This window comes from Vidua macroura, chromosome 1 (genome assembly GCF_024509145.1).
Source record: "Vidua macroura isolate BioBank_ID:100142 chromosome 1, ASM2450914v1, whole genome shotgun sequence".
NCBI classification, from domain to species: Eukaryota; Metazoa; Chordata; class Aves; order Passeriformes; family Viduidae; genus Vidua; species Vidua macroura.
The window spans coordinates 17,879,044-17,892,090 of NC_071571.1; the positions used below are offsets into that span (position 1 = coordinate 17,879,044).

Consider the following 13,047-nt stretch of genomic DNA (forward strand, 5'->3'; position numbering starts at 1 on the left):
GATACTTTGGCTAAGACTAAGAGCAGAACACAGTTCTGACAAGGACAGACTGTGAAGGAGGTAGGGGAAATGGGCAATGCAGAAATACCAGAAGCAGGAAATCACCACTCACAATTACAGGAAATATTATTAATAGCTTAATCTTGATGAAAACTGGAAGCATAAAATAACTGTGGTAGAAAAGAAGGTGCAATACTGCCTCCTCTTGAAGTGAAAAAATGCTCTTGTGAGGTAGCAAGCAGCCAGCACTACCATGTGTGGCCTCACAAGCAAAGGACTGTTTGGAAACAGACTGATTCCATGGGAAGTGTCATCCCATCTATCCTCCACAACCTTACAGTGCACACCTTTCCCTGCCTTTCTGCCATCAACAAGCAGCAAAAGGAGGAATCATCATTTTGCAGCTAGAAGCAAGTGTCACAGAAAACATTTCATCATTCATGCTTTGAGAGTCACGGAATAGCAGGTAATTACATTTACCAGCTTTGTTGTTCCCCTGCCAAGTCCTTCCTGTGGGAAAGGGCTGTGGTTATATGCTACATAACCAGCTCAGCAAGTCATGTCAAATCCCTGATGAAATGTAGGGAGAGAGCTTACCTCATCACAATTAAAAACCTGCTCTGTTTCCATTTATGTAGCACAGAGCTAACTGTTACGGCAAGGTTGGATCACAGCTGTTTAACTCCACTGTCTTAACATGAAAAAAATAACACAGGTAGAGCCATTGGAGAGGAGGGATGACATCAATTCATCCTGACTGATGTCCTAGTCTGCGCAAATAACCAAACCTTTCCTTAACATACTTTACCATGCCTAAGTGTACAATATTAAATTATTTTTTTAAAGTTCTAATATAACAAGAGATGATTGTTAAAAAGCATTTATAACAGTGAGCATGAATCTGAAATATTTTTCACTGGAAGAAATCAGGGACAGATACTCTCCAGTTAGTAGGTTTAGACTGGTAACTCCAATCAGAATGGAATCTTTATTTAGCCTGAAATATAAATTAGTGTTCCTGAGGCTTCCAGTGAATATCTACAGAAATTTTAAAATAGGATTTTAGCAATTTAAGAGTTTCAATATTTATTCTAGTGTAATGGAAGCATTAATATTGTTGCAAAGAAGCACTAGTTATTAAAGCTACATTATCCATACGTGAAAATAAACATTCTTCAAGTTGTGATTTATAGGTAAGCACAATTTTATGACAATTAAGCATTACTCAATTAGTAATTCAGAGACAGAATCCCAAATACTGTCAGCTTACTATATCAGACCTGGATATAGAGGGTTTTCTGCATGACTATCTGAATTTGATATAAAGTCACTATAGGAAATATAGTATATCTAATCTTGCAGTATCTAAATAAAGTTTCTGATACTGCATGGTATGAGTCATTACCAATCCAATGAAGACAGGGATTAAAACAAGAAAAAAAAGATAATGATGGGGAGAGACAACTAAAAATTATTAAAAGAAATGGTTACACTGAAAGAAACTTGCTAGTGGAGTACTTCAAAGATCCATCTTGAGACTGACTTTAATATTTTCAGTAATTACACCAGCACTAGCTGTGCTACTGACTTAAAGATTGAGAGCTGAGCAGCATTTAAATAAGATTTTTTAAATGTCATATGGGAAACATCTGAAGACTAGAGACAGAATTGCTTATGTGACTACCTGAAATCCAACTGTGCAAAATGAAAGGGCATCCACCTGGTGGCAGGTCAGTATTTCTGTTATTAGCATAATCTCAGCTGCTATTCAGAGGCAGAATCACTGTTGTTTCTGATGCGATGCAACTTTCAAAAGGACAAATAGGATCCTAGAACACAGCAAGTGAGGACATATACAAAAAAAAATTCTTTAATAAATGACTTGTGGAACTTAATCTGGAATTCCGTATACATTTCTGTTCACTGTTGCTTAAGGATGTTGACTGGAAGGAGAGCAAGAGGGAATTAGAATGATCAGGGCACTGGTGGCTGTCTAACAAGAGGAGACAACTGCTCTTGGCTTGCATTACCTAACAGGTTGCATTACCTAAGGTTGAGAAGGGATCCTTAAAAATACATCACAGATTAAATACTAGGGAGCAAGAAGAGCTCCTTTGGTTAAAGGTAATGTTGGCCAAAAATAAATGGATACGAACTGGCAACGAATAAATTTAGTCCTGACTCACAGCCTTGGCTTTCAGATATGACATAACTGCAAATAGTTTTATGAAAGGATCCTGGTAACAAAATACTTGCAGCAGCATGGTGAAACCAGGGTGGCCTATGAATATGAGGACCATTATAGTTTAATTATAACAGAGGACTATAGCTTGGTAAAGACTTCGGTCTTCAGGTGCAATCAAATCTTACTCTACTTTTATGTCTACTCCACTACTCTACTCTACTACTCTACTCCATTTATGTCTGTTCCCTTGTTTGCTTTTTTTTTTTTTCCTGGGTTTTTTTGTGGTGCCACAGTGTTCCCTGCACACAAAAGCAGAATCCCCAGCCAGTGAAACAGTAACACTTCTGGAGAGATGGGACACAAACCAGAGGCAAGTAGGATCTCATTTTCAAAGATTACAAGTAAAGTCACTTTGCAAGGTTAAAAGCAGTATTTTATTAGGCCATAAATACTATTCTTTTAGATTTGGCATCAGTATACCATTCCAAGTCCATTTTCAGCAGCTTCCAACTGGGTTAAAATTATCATAAAATTCATTTCAGGGAATTTGGAGAATGAAGGTTATAAACAAACAGCTTTTGATTATTATCTAAAAGAATCAATAGGTGTCCTTGCCCAGGCTAGAGAGCAAAGACATTTCTAAATAAACAAGATTATTATGAGTGCTGTAGGTAATTAGGGTGTGCAGCATCGAGTTACTTAACATAAAAACATTAGTTAGAATAGTTAGGATCAACAGTAATCAAAAATAAGAAAGGAACTAACAGCGTTAGTCATAATATGTAATAAACAAAGTGTTGAGTTCTTCAGTTCATAAATATATGTGAATCTTCTGATCAGAGCGTCTAATGGATAAAATTTGCTCCTTTCATATGTATCAAAGCAATACATGGGATAAATAAAAAAGTTTGCCTAATCTGTGATCTGATTCCTATATGTCATAAAAACTTTGATGCAATCTTTGGCAGTTTTTTCCTAATACATTTGTGATCTGTTTCAAATGGCTAATTAGATTTTTTCCCAAACCAAAATGCACTCTTCTCTATAATATTAGTGTTGAAATGTGACCTAAAAGACAGGCTTTACAAATGGTCTTTTGAAGCCAAGTAATAAATTCTGCCATTCACTCAATTACCTTTATTTTTCTAACCAAAGAAAACCTCTGAGAAGAATAGTTGAGTTACAAGTATCAATTTAAACCATTACTCAGCACATCTGACTTAATGATGAAATCTCCCTTTTATATTCATTTAAGTAAAATCTGTCAATGTACTTATGATTTATCTCTTGCATTATATGTAACTTCTTAAACTTCTCTCTTTCTACTATTATAATAGAGATCACTTGTTTATCCCTTTTTCAGCTTGAGCTCAAAGAAGAGAAAAAAAATAGAGCATTTAATTGTATGCTGGCAGTTTGTATCACTTTCCATCTTTCTTCTGTAGATGAAATGAAATAATGCCCAGAGCTTGCAGAAAAGGTACAATTAATTAAATTATTTTCATTCTTGAAAATAAAGGCACATTTTTTTCTAAAAGGCATATGAATCCCTGGCACTTCTGTGGACTCACAGAACTCGAAATGGCTTTATTCATCTAATTATGGTGAGTTATGAGCCATACAGATTGTATGTCACATTGAATAGGCATTGAACTAGCAAAATTCAACTCCATTAGAAGAAATCATCTTGTTTAAAACTCCTTACATTATCTATAAGTAATTATTTGCTTTTATATTTACAGAGTTGTGTTATGTTGATATTTGATATTAAACATTTGACATCTCTCCAGGTGTAATCTAAGTTCAAAAAAGTTTAAGGAATTTTTAAAATAATTTTTAATGCAAATGCTAATAGCTATTGAGGTCAAAGAGCACTATAGATCAAACAGTGCATTCAAATTCACATTAATACCTTTATAGTTTTTTTCAGCTAGTCCATACTTTCTGACTGACTTCTATCAAGGGAGAACTATGAGAAAATTTTGCCTAGCTCTGGGCCATCATACTGTTGTCTCCTAACCACACAAAATCTAGAATGTCAAAGTCTAAGTTTATTTATTGCAATGAAAGAAAACTGGCCATTCATAATGGCTTGTACTCGTTTGAACCACCTTCCTCTAGCCTGCAGCCACAAACTGCCCAGATGTTTTTCTTCTTCTTCCTTCAGAGCCTAAGCCACTACTCTGTATTTCTTCCACATTTTCTTCTTATTCTTATGCAGCTTTAAAAATCCATCTAAACTTCATCCACCTCTCTCCCCCAGCCTGTTTGTAACCAGAGGTGAGAAGTTCAGGACAGTCCATGTGTAGTGGGACCATTGCATTGGTGCCACGTTATGCGCAGCATTGTCTGAAACATGCCATCACGCAGGGAAAAGGTTTCTTGACCTCGGTTACCTGCAGTGCGTGAACTCTCATCAGACGCTCTCCTCTGAGGATCTAACCACTGGTATCTACAACTTAGCAGCACTTTTATCTTAACTAGGAAGTGTCCAGTTGGACAGATGCTCCAACAGCGAGTACGCTGGCTTAAGGTGGGGAAAAGGCTATGTATCAAATGAGAAGAACACTTAGAAGGGAGTGAGGGTATTTGCGGAGCAACAGGCGGCTGGCAGCAAACAGGAGAAGCGCGTTCTGCCTCTCGGGAGAAGGGCGCTGGGCCGGACTCATTTTCTCCGCTCGGGCACGCTTTGCGGGGCGCACCAGCCCGGGGGCGCTGCTCGGCGGCCGCCCGGGCCAGGAGGCCGCGGGCCGGGCCCGGCGGGCGGGGCGGGGACGCGGCGGCGGCTGCGGGAAGCGGCGGGGCCCGGCCCGAGCCCGGCGCCGCCCGCGTCACTTCCTGCGCTGCCGGCGGGGCTCTGCGGGCTCGGGCCCGCGCCGGGGCCGTCCCGCCGGGATCTACGGCTGCAGGGCCGGGGCGGCTCCCCGGCCCTCTCCCATGACACCGGTAACGGGACCCGGCCCTCTTTGTCCTGACTCTGGTCACAGCCTTCTCTCAGGCATCCACCTGCTCCGGCGGGGGCTCCTCCACGGGCTGCAGGTGGATCTCTGCATCCCCGTGTGCCTCCGTGGGCTGCCGGGGAATCTCCGCTCCGGCTGGAGACCTCAACTCCCTCTTTCTTCACTGACCTGGCTGTCTGCAGAGATGTTGCTCTCACGTATTCTCACTCTTCTCCGAGCACAATTATATTTGCACAACAACTTTTTTTCTTCTTAAATCTCTTACCAGGTAAGAGAGGCGCTGCCACCATTTCTGATGGGCTCGGCCATGGCCAGCGTCGGGTCGGTCCTGAAGCCGGCTGGAATTGCCTCCGTGGGACAAGGAGGACGCCTCTGGCAATTTCCACAGCAGCCCCCCTGTAGCCCCCTGCTGCCAACACCTGGCCATGCAAACCCAATACCTCCGTCTATCTTACAAAAGTAATTCAAATTAAATTATAAAAGAAATACAGGCAGTGCTTCTGAATTTCCATTACTAACAGAAGATCGATTAATAATGCAATTACTCTAATATTGCAAGTGGTTTTTTTTCAAATCTTCTAGGTTTTGTATCCCTTGCATTTCAGGTGACTTAAAAACAGGGTATTACAGCAGTGATAGTGCTACATAAACAGTTACCAAAGAAATACCAGAATAAAGGAGCTACCTATTTCTATGCAAGCTTTAGTCAACATAAATTAGGAAAGTATCATAACAGATTTTTTCTTATGCTATGAAAAATACTACTGTCACTGTCATCTCTGTATTGTGTAACCCTTAAGGAATCTGTTTTGACTTTTCTTCTGTTTTCATATACCTATTTCAGCTACATTATATAGATCCGTATTTTCAAAATAGATTAATGTGCAAGTATTAATACCTTAATTAGAGACTGGGTTGTTTGACTACCTGAATCAGAGAAAATTACACAGGAGTTAACAAGACTAGGTACAAAAAAGACATGTGAAAATTCTGAAAGTTTAGAGTAGCAGCAAAAAGCATGGAAGTAAATGCAGGCCTGGCAGTTCCATTGACACTTGCCCAGTGTGAGCTCCAAGTTTGACTTAGCTGATCTCAAACATCTCAGGAGAATAAATGAAATAGTGCAGTGCTTTGGCAAATCACATACAAAAGCAAATTGGAAAGAAGATCCAAATAATATAGCCTACTCTTGTCTTGTGCAGTTATGTGTATCCTGAGCAGCGTGTCTCTGAAATGTAAAGCTCAGACTTGGAAGGGAGGGTGCAGTCCTAAAGGAGGCACCGTGCAGTCTGCTCAACCTAAGTGCCTTAGGAATTTTGCAGGAAGACGGTGCCTCTAGAGACCTGCAGAGGGAGATGTGTTCCTCCAAAGTGAGGGCTTTCTAGCTGTCCCTTTACTGTGTAAGAGATTTCACCAGAAGTTGTCTAGGGTTATAAAATAATTATGCACACAAAATTCCTAGAAAGAATGAGCTTTTCTTTTTAGTTCTCAGTGGTATACAGAGATACGATCTAAAATAAAATTCTCTTGGTACTATTTTTAGAAGCAGTATCTCATTCTACCTCTAATCCCTGAAAGACTCCAGCGTACTTTGCTCATCTGAGCCAGGGGCAAGCGTAATGTATTTCCTTTAACCCTTCACCCATTCTTTGCTAAAATGCTGATACTTAATTCTTTTCATTAAGAAACACTTTGCAGGATGTTGAATTAGGATTTATAAACAAGCTTTGTTTATAAATGTGAGCTTACTGAGCTTACATTTTGATGTCTGTATTAATACATATGTGTGGGTCTCATTTGCAGGTTTTGACTAGTTACCATCTGGCAGATACTTGAGTGTTCCCAAGTTAGTTATTTTTTGAGAAAGCTGAATATTCTTCCTGCATAAATATTCTCTCCCTGTCAAATAGTGAGTCCAAGTATCTTCTAAATATGCAGTACTGAAGGTTTGGAGGAGGAGTCTTTAGTTTAACAGAGAACATTTTGTACCCCAGTATATATTTATATATTTATATATATATTATATATATATGTATATTTATATATTTGTATATTTATATTTTTATTTATATTGAGGGTCAGGTCTCATGCTTTCCGTGCATGGGACTAATGAGATATGTGTTTCAATATTCAGATCTTCCGTTTCATAAGTTACAGTTTTCTTAATGTTATTGTTCATTCTAAATTTTTATCATCCCCAGGAGTGATGGAATGGAGCAATGCTTACAACAGGCATTAAAAAGATGGCATTGATACAACTGATTTGGCAATATATGTTAATTTGGGCTCATTTTTATAATCTATTCTGCAAAAACAAATTACAGTTTTTTTTCATGTAATTACTTTTTAATGTTTATCAGACAACATTATAGTGCAATATTTCTTATTTTCTTTACAGAAGGCTCCCTGATGCTTTATTTAACAGTCAAATTTGTTGTTTTGGGTTGAGAATCAGATCACAGATGAAGAAAAATACATTTAGGTGTCTCATGGGAGGGTCTTCCCAAACAGTCAGTACAGATCTGTCTTTCTGTTTGGTGGAGATGTCTAAAGATATTCGAGCTGGCCTCTGCCTCTGGTTGCAGAAAGGGACAGGTTTCCATCAGCCCCGTGTGAGATGTGTTTCATACCTCACTTCTGACACTAAACCGTGTGTTCATGAGCAACTGAATCAAGTTTCATTTGCCTTATTGCCTGTGGCAGAAACTTACTCCCCAAGTTCTTAGGCAGACACTTAAATTCTGGTCTTTGCTATGCAGATGACATTCCTGCTGGCAGCCTGAGATATCCAAAGTGTGGATATGAAGCTGTGAGCTCTGACAGGTGTAGAGACCCTGCCCAAGTGAACAGTAGGGCATAGAAATGTGTTCAGGTGATTAAATCTAGTCATAGGCATATTGAACAGAGTAATGGAATAGCCATACTTTTCTTTTGACCAGCTTGCTTTCTATATAAAAATTAAAAATTCCAAGATTTTGATTTTTAGCTCATATGCTCCCTCTAGCCAGATTTGTTCATCTGCAAAAGCATTAGTCAAGCACAATATGAAGAAAATTTTGAAGAGCAGGCTCCAAACCTTTGTAAATGCATAAATGACCCACTGACAGACATTGACTTTTTACGTAAATGGGTAAAGAAAAGATTCTTTTTCACTTACATGTTAATCTTCACTAGATACTGGGTTTCATTCATATATCCTTTTTGTGCAAAATAAAACAATATTTTACTTAACAAAAACTAATCAATGGAAGTACTGGAAATAAGGAGTATATATATATATATAATATAGCTTCAAAATTTACTATATAAGGTGTCTTTTGCATATATACAATTGAACAGAATTACAATGTGCTCGGCATATTAATAACCATATCTAGAAAAAGATTCTTAAATTGTCTTGTGGTATCTCTGGTAAAATACTTTATAACAATATTTTAATAGGCAAGAAAAGTAGCACACTCCCTATGCATGTAATTTATTTTCAGTTCTTTTCCCACTTATTTATTTGATAAAATACAGTCAGTGAGTGTTGGGCAGCAAATTACAGCCCATGGCAGCATTAACACTCCTTGGCAATCATGTTGCAATCAATGAGCCCTCACTGCAAGAGAAAAATATATATAAATCCTCAGATTCAAGTTTCTTATTTGAACATTAATAAAAATGTTTTAATGATGCAGAAAAAATACAGAAAAGGAACATGAGCTTATTATTTAAGTAGAAGAGTTTGAATTTAATTTTCTTAAACAAAAAATAAAAAAAATAAAAGTAGTTTGGTTTGATTTTGTAATTGTTCCTGTCCTTTTACTGTACATCAAAATTATCAGTAATGTTTTACAAATTGAATTACAGAATGAGGTCCAAATTCAACAAAGCAACAACAACAGCTGTTTGATATACTGGCTGTTCTCAGGGCCAACTCTGAGGGACGTTTTCATCATGAGTGTGATAGTAGACTGCTGGTCTGGGTTTTAATGTGTCATAAACTCGTTACAGAGTATAGCTTTGTACTTCAAAACCTGGAGAAGGTATTTGAATTTTTTGTGAGGACTAGGCATTTAAACTATATTTAATAGAAATAAATCAACACACAAAGTAGGGTATTTTTACAAATACTGTTTTTCTTAGGCAGTTTAGCATTCTTGAGTATAGTTTTAGGTAAGTAACATCATAATTAATGCAACATAAATGAGGTATGTTAGTAGTTTTTAATTTCTTGACTCATGAAGATTGACCATAAAATACTCAAGCAGTGTAGGATTAGACCCAAATATGCAGTCAGTGCCACTTTTCCATGATACTTAGGATAGGCAGATCATGAAGGGATGAGCGTGCTTTAATTCACAAGAAATTAAGGTAACCTGCTTCATTGTCAGTCTGTGATAGAGTCTGTTAGGAGGCAGAAAATAGTAATCACATAAAATGGAGACTGGTTCAATTTGAAAAAAAGCAATGTTTTGATGAATTTGGTAGTTGAACTCTTAGGCTCCCAAGTAGCCAGTGGTGACTAATCGTGGGCACTCCACGTGGCTTCCTAGTGCCCTCTAGGGCCTGTGCCACAAACCTTCAGAGTAACTAATTTCAGCATATGACTGGAACAGCAAAAAGAATCCACATTAGGAAGTATGGAATCTAAATTTCATCTTTCTTCCCCTACATGCAAACACATGGTTGTACTTCTTGACAAAACAAAGTCAGTATTTTAAAAAAGGATTATTAAGTTACTTTACTTATGTGGGTAGTTGGGAAAGGTGTTGGGTAAAATATTTAGCAAAAGTATTCTACTGCTTATACATAGCACAGTTAAGGGGAAATATATACTGGGAAGTGTGTCCAGTATATGAACAGCATCTCCTGTGTAATACAGCATATTAAAAAATCGTAGAGAATCTTGGAAGGAAAAAAGAATGTGTTTTTACAGCATGAATGATCTCCTAGACATGTGCAGGGACAGGAGAACAGGTGCACTTCTGAATGGGTTTAAACCAGCATTAATCATGTGGCTGTTTCACAGAATAGGATAGAAAAATGTGAAGCAAAGGAGAAAAGTTCACAGAAAAGATACAAGGAGCTGTGAGGCTGAGGAATTTTAAAAAGATGTGAGAGGAAATCAGAATGCACTGACCAAGTGGAAGAAGGTGGTATGCAGTTCAAGAATGTTGCATAGCTTCAAGTGAGTGATTAGAAAGCAAAACAAAGGGTTTCGCTTTTTATAAGGAAATGGCAGATTGTGTCAAGAAAGAAACTGCAAGATTTTTTTAAACTTCATAGAGAGTAAAGATGTTAATTTTTTACTTTTGTTCTTCATTCTTGGATAATGGTCTGATGGTAGTACCATTAGTTGAAGAAATTCTGCTCCAAAACCAAGTTTAAAATAGGGGGTTTTTGTGAATGTTGAGGAATCTTCTTGCAATTGCTTCAAATGTTTTAGGCAGAGATAGTTTAAAAGAGCACTGCAGACTAAAGAGACTATTTGAGGGATAGTCTATGTTCCCTTTTACAATTAGGTAGTGAAACACTGCTTCTGGGAATTCTAAAATAAATATTTTATTTTTTCATTCAGAATTGGGTCGTTAATCATTTAAATCAGCATTTCAAATATATAGTGAAGGTATAACTTCATTTGAAATATAAAAATGTAATACAAAATACCTCATTTGAGTTTTCTTAACACCTGCAGTAGAAGTTTGTGGAGTGTAACAGCTACTTGGATACGACCAATTGAAAAGAGAAGCTCTTTTCAATTATGAATCTTTTCCCCCATGCACATGCAGACGTAAATAGCTAGTTATAGTGGCAAAGAGCTCTCCTGCTTATTCAGTCTCTGGTTTTCAGATAGGAGACATGATTCAGTCTCATTTGCCCGTACATCTGCTTTGTATCCCTTCTGCAACTTAAACATGTCCTTCTACCCAAATTGACTGTACTTGTCTGGAGTTCACTGAAATGTGACAAATCTGGAACACTTTTTCAAGACTTCACGTATGCTTTAGGCTGGTGAAAGCAGTCTCAGGCTCTAAAGAGTTTCCAGAGTGCCAGCTAAGCCTGGCACTCTATTGCTTTTTCTTCCCTGCTCTCTATGTATCACTGAGATGTGTAGTACTGCTGAGATCTAAAAATTCCATCTCACTGTGCTTGCAGCCACCTAAGGTAGAGGGTATGTGAAATTCTAGAACTACAAAATCATCTCCTCACTATCTTTTAAAAGTTCTGAGTTGGTGGGAGTATTTTAGAACCCCCAGCTGGATCAGAAAGCCTGTAACGTTTGTACGTTGTACACCTGAGACGTTTGTAACTTCACTGGAATTCAAATGTTAAACATTTCATTGCTGTTAGGGTTCAAAATAGTTTGGCAGCGATACTTAAACTGCTTCACAGCTTTTAGTGGTACAAGGTCAGTTAGTTGTAGATTTTAATGCTGTAATGCTGATTTATTTATTGAATCATCAGGGATTTTGATACAGTTTTTGGTCTCGGCCTCTTAGCTCAAGGGCACTTGTATTACCACTGTCATGCCTGTGAACCCACTGTAAAGAGACAGGCTGGGGGCATTGACCACCTGTCTAGGAAACCTCTTGAGGTTTGTGACCACACTCTTGCTAAAGAAATGCTTCCTAATGTCCAGTCTAAACCTCCCTGGCACAACCTTGAACCATCCCCACATGTCCCATCACTGGACACCAAGGAGAAGAGATCAGCACCTGCCTCCCCACTTTTCCTTGGGAAGACGTGGAGAGCAATGGGGTCACCCCTCATACTTCTCCAAACTAGACGAGTCCAAAGTCTTCACTGCTTTTCACAGGACATTCCTCCCAGCCCTTTCACCAGCTTTGTTGCCCTCCTCTGGACATGGTCAAGGACCTTCACATCCTTCTGAAATTGTGGGACCCAGAAATGCACTCAAGGCTCAAGGGGAGGCCAAGGTTAATGAGAAGCTAGTAAGTTATGTTATGAATACATAAATGCATTTGTGTATGCAAGTGGGTTTTGGTGCGCATACATGCAATATTTCCAAAGCTTTTTATAGATTGGTGAGAAAAACTGACCAACAGTTAAAATCTGAACACAATAATATGAACAAAAAAGCTGAAATTGCTAAGAAAAGAAGTGTTATGTGGCTAAAAAGGCATAGTCTCATAACTGAAGATGAGAACAGCTATAGCTAAAGACCTCTCCATAAAATGGGCAATGTATCAATGAAAGAAATATAAATGGCACCATTAAGGATAAAATAACCAATTTATTGGAAGCAAGGGAAGTGAATCCAATTGTATGACTTTACTCTTAAGTAAAAATTGTAGAAACATTAATAGTGAAAATCCTTGGGACAAACACAGCACAACTAGCTGGCCCAGGAGGAGATTGTCCTGCTCTATTCTGTGCTGGTGTGACCTCACCTCAAGTCCTGTGTGCAGTTTAGGGTGTCACAATATAAGAAAGACATAAAGCTATGGGAGAGTGCCCAAAGGAGGGCTATGAGAATGGTGTAGGGCATGGACGGAAGCCGTGTGAGGAGCAACTGAGATCACTTGGTCTGCTCTGCCTAGAGAAGAGGAGACTGAGGCAAAATCTGCAGCTTTCTTGTGAAGTGGCAGGCACTGATCTCTTCTCTCTGGTGACCAGTGACAGGGAATGGCCTAAAGCTATGTCAGGGAAGGCTTTGGTTGGATATTAGAGAAAGGTTCTTCACTCAGAGGTTGGTTGGGTACTGGAACAGGCTCCAGATACATGCAAAGAGGTACTAGATCTGTGGAGTCTGTGAGTACTGGTACTAGTTCTAGCCTGCATAGATAGGGAGGTGAACAGGAAAAAGTCAACACATTCTTAAGAGCCAGAGAAAGTGCCCTAAGTTGAAAAACTCAGCTTAAATCTGTTTCTCATATAGTTTGAGATTAATTAATT

At 38.6% G+C, this 13,047-nt stretch overlaps 1 long non-coding RNA gene across 1 annotated transcript; it reads left to right on the top strand.

Moving 5' to 3' along the window:
- Positions 1 to 308: 308 nt before the first annotated feature.
- Positions 309 to 1,895, top strand: LOC128819673 (uncharacterized). The gene is made up of 2 exons (XR_008440736.1): positions 309 to 466; positions 1,558 to 1,895. It is a non-coding gene; the product is annotated as an uncharacterized LOC128819673 (long non-coding RNA).
- Positions 1,896 to 13,047: the final 11,152 nt, after the last annotated feature.